Source organism: Octopus bimaculoides, chromosome 4 (genome assembly GCF_001194135.2).
Source record: "Octopus bimaculoides isolate UCB-OBI-ISO-001 chromosome 4, ASM119413v2, whole genome shotgun sequence".
Classification (NCBI taxonomy): Eukaryota; Metazoa; Mollusca; class Cephalopoda; order Octopoda; family Octopodidae; genus Octopus; species Octopus bimaculoides.
The window spans coordinates 21,140,393-21,144,549 of record NC_068984.1 but is presented as its reverse complement, the minus strand read 5'-3'; the positions used below and the strand labels follow the sequence as shown (position 1 = coordinate 21,144,549).

The following is a 4,157-nucleotide window of genomic DNA, read 5'->3' as shown; positions in this document are numbered from 1 at the left end:
ATATATATATATATATATATATATATATATATATACTTGATGATCCATTCATATTTACACGTACACGGATGTACACAAACACACACACACACAGACACACACACACACACACACACATATATAGAGAGAGATAGACATACAGACAGATAGACGGACTGACAGACAGACAAATAGACAGACAGACACACAGGTAGATAGATTGACCCCCAACTATTTCACGCTATTAAACAGCTGAGAAATCCTCCATTCACACACACACACACACAAAACACATACACACACAGAGGATGATGTAATGCATCTTGTGCAGTAGTGCTTGCAACCCTCTCGCTTACAGCTCGCTGCAGATGATTAGCCCATTTGGTGAAGCGAGAAGCAACCTAAAGTGAGTCTTCCCTACCAGTACACACCCGCCTCTCTTTCACCAACATTCTCTCAGTCCTCTCTGTCGACACATACGATGACTATGGCTTTACGGCTAACTTGTTGAGGGAACATGATTCAGTAGTGAATTACCCAGATATAGTATGCAGGCATTCTCTAGTGAATATATCCTAAGATCAATGTACCCCACAACCTTGTCATTTAGCCAAGGAAGAAAAAGGCCAGGTGAGTACATCCCGAGAATAAAGCTAGCTGTGGCAGTCAGCTTTAAGACGGATAGGTTTGCAACAGTTTCTAATAACTGGGAGGAGATATCGTTCCTCTTGGGGGTGTTTTTTCCACCGCATCTGTCTTCTCACAGAGACAACAGGTGTTTTGAGAAATGAACACACCCAGCATCACTATAAAGCTTCATTGCACAAGTGTCTCAATTTGAAATGTGGATCATGGATCTTGGATCCCTAACGACGTTGGTGATGATGGAGAGTCTGGTAACAGGAGCAGATCTGAATATATTGGAAGAATCGAATTAGAATTCTACGAGTCAGAGATCAGAATACCAGTCATTGACTGTTAGCAATGAGTAGCAGTTTTCCCTTGTCTAAACCCTGTTTTTGAGCAACCCTATCTAGTGGCTGCGCTGCTCATCTCAACCAGAATAAGACACAAAAAAGATTGCTTAAAAATTGTTCACCCAGTTTAATTCCTGGATACGAAACCGCGTTTGTCACGACGTTCAGTAAAGCGGTTGTAAAAAGAAAAATATACGATAATATACTAGTAGGGCTTGTCACGTGAAATACACGGAGACTGCCTGATGCTGACAACTCGACGAGTCGACTCGAATGTCGAATGGCTCTGCAAGTTAGTGAAGTAAAGCGCTACAGATATTGCTGCATCGGTAGGACCAAGCTAGTCGGAGAGGGGTCGCTTAATAAGGTTAAAGAGGGTTATAACTTCTGGAGCAATTACCCGAGAGTGTACATCACCGATATAACATCGCTGTGAGAAACAGTCTGCTGTTTAAACTGTCTGACACATCGAATGACTTTAAAGTAGCTGATGTCAGTCCGTATTTCCCTTGTAGAGAGCCGCTACCTTACGTTTCAGATATCCTAGGCACTAATTTTGTCATCTGATAATCAGGATAAAGACTGCTTGCTTCCTTTAGAGGTTTGATCAGGTAATAATTAAAATGAGTGATTTCAATGCAAGATTAAGGAAGAATTAAAAAAACCGGAAACCACTGTCGGAAAAACTAACTGCAATGCAATCAAACTTCTCTCTGTGTGTAGAACACGATTTCAGAGTAAAAATTGCTTTGTCCCCCTGTGCAATTGGGGGGGGGGGAGTAGAGTGTTCGATAGATCATATGATATTGGTAAAAGTCACATCGCAAGAGCTCCCCTTACATAGCCCAAGAATATTAGACATTATGAAATTCACCTGCTGCAATCTCTACAATCTTGATATTTGTAAGAATTTTCATCACTCTCCAGTTTCAGAGGTATTCCCTACTCTTTGGAAGCTTGCATACATAACAAAGGGACCATTTTAAGTTCCATTTTTTATGATGTTGCAGTCAAAACCGTCGGATACAAAACGGATAAACACCTAACCTGGTTCCATAAGAATCCCGGAAAATTCTAAGTGGCATGCACAAGGCACACAGAGCATCTGTGAATAATCCTTCGTCAAACATTCCAAGAAGTAATTGAGAAGTATGGAGATATGCACAATTTCTAGGGATACAATACAGACTAAGTAGACATGATCTTCGTTGCAAGGCAGATTCAGAAGAAATGCGAAGAACAACATCAATAACTCTTTATTATGTTTGTGAATCTATAAAAAGGCTTTTGCCCCAGTAGACTGAGAGGTTCTGTGCAATGTTCCCTGAGTGTTTAATTTCCTGACAAGATTACAGTGTCTCGTGCATCTGTTCTGTACAGTGGTGATTACAACATGTGGAACCATTAATCCCAACACATTTTTTCTCTCTCCGTTTCTTTTTTTTTTTTTCTCTTTTTCTCTCTATTTTTTCCTTCTCATTCCTCTTTGCCGTTGGGCGTAGGTTCGAAACGTCAAAATCTTTTCCATATTTACCGAGTATCAAACTAATACATCAGCTTGTTGTTCTCTCATCTCTCTTTGTCTTTTGTTTACTGCACATTTGAACCATATACGTATATATATATACATAAGAGAGAGAGAGAGAGAGAGAGAGAGAGAGAGAGAGAGATCCTCATCAGCAGCAGCATTAGCATCATCCATTAATGTCCCTTTTTTTCATGCTGGCATGGGTTAGACGGTCCGAAATGAACAGCTGAGCCAAAGAGTTACGCCAAGTTCTAATGTCTACTTTGGCATTGTTTCTACTACACGTCACACGTTTGACAATCAGGTAGGCCTGCACTTCAGTGACAAACTGAAGACAGAACATGTATAGTAATGTGAGGGATTTGGTCACCCATTCAGTAAATCATGTGTTTAGGAGAAAAAAAAACATTGTTGAAGAAATCATCAGTGATTGAGAAAAATGAATTTCAAAAACGTTATTTAAAATGGACTAATGTAATGTCTAAGAATACTTGAACATCTGCGGAGATATTTCTTGCATTCGTTTTGTGTAGTTTCTTTGAGTTAGCATCGCAGAAGTATTGCCATGGTCATAAATTTATTGACCAGAAGTTTCATCAGTTTTCACTCTTCTAAACAATAAAGTTAATAATAAACATGAACTACACAAAATCTCCAACTGTGAAGTCAGCATCAACATGAGGTACATTAATATTTATATCCTCTTTTTTTTTTTTTTAATTATATGAATTCTTCCTCTAAGAATTTTTTATCCTAGAATATGCAAAGTTCCATTATTTAGAATTTAGATATTAACAAGAAGAATCTATATCGTTGCGTTGTTTTAATTACAGACTGGATTTTCAGAGCATGTATCATATTAACTCTCTCTTCTCTCTCCTTCTGTATGGAAAAGCTGTAAAATCCAGCTTCTTCTAACTATCACTTATGAGTACATTTGTAAACTAATAATTTGGATAAATAAGTTGTAAGTTTCAAAAAACTTGTCAAGAAATGTTTTCACTGGTTCACATTCGTTAAGAAGCTGATCTTTACAACAGCCGTTGTTTTTTTTTTTGTTTTTTTTTTATTTGTCCAGAAAACAACGCTAGGAGTGTTGTTCTTTCATTTAGTGGCTAGAAACATTTGTTAATTTATTTGTTTTTCCATTTGCCCCCGGACAGTCCATCATACGGGTGGCGCTGGATATTGTTTAGCAGCAATGTCAGCCCAATTAAAGAAGGTATTATCTTGATAACATATTTGGAAGCAGCCACTCACATATGTAATGACCTCCGCTGGTATGAGATGCAATGTTTTAATCACGTTTTGGAGGTCGGAAGGGTTCAACGCCTCCTTCGTTCAATAGATATTTTTAGCTGGGTTTTAATCTTCGGATTGCAGAAGCATAGCTTTCAAAATGCGACGTGATGAAACGGTGTCAAGCACAAAAAGACTGTCGATATTCGCATCACTCAAAAGTTTCCCCGAAACATTGTCATGTATAAACCTTGTTGATTTACAGTGTTTCTACTCCAACTCTGGTTATATGTATATCTGCTCGAAAAGTAGTGTGTAGCATGAAATATCTTCAAATCGGAAGTAATGATGCATCATTAAGTTCAGAATTTGTGTGTGTGTGTGTGTGTGTGTGTGTGTGTTTATATGTGCATCTATTTATGTATCGATCTATC

The 4,157-nt window shown here is 38.3% G+C and overlaps 1 long non-coding RNA gene across 2 annotated transcripts in view; it reads right to left on the bottom strand.

The window, feature by feature from the left end:
- LOC106876310 (uncharacterized) overlaps positions 1 to 4,157 on the bottom strand; it is a 129,914-nt gene that overhangs the window by 47,478 nt on the left and 78,279 nt on the right. The window contains exon 5 of one of the 2 annotated variants that reach the window (XR_001410228.2): positions 2,195 to 4,020. The exons of the other annotated variant lie outside the window; for it this stretch is intronic. This is a non-coding gene — a long non-coding RNA (uncharacterized LOC106876310). Of the gene's footprint in view, positions 1 to 2,194; positions 4,021 to 4,157 lie in introns of those variants that run through there. 2 annotated transcript variants of the gene reach the window in all.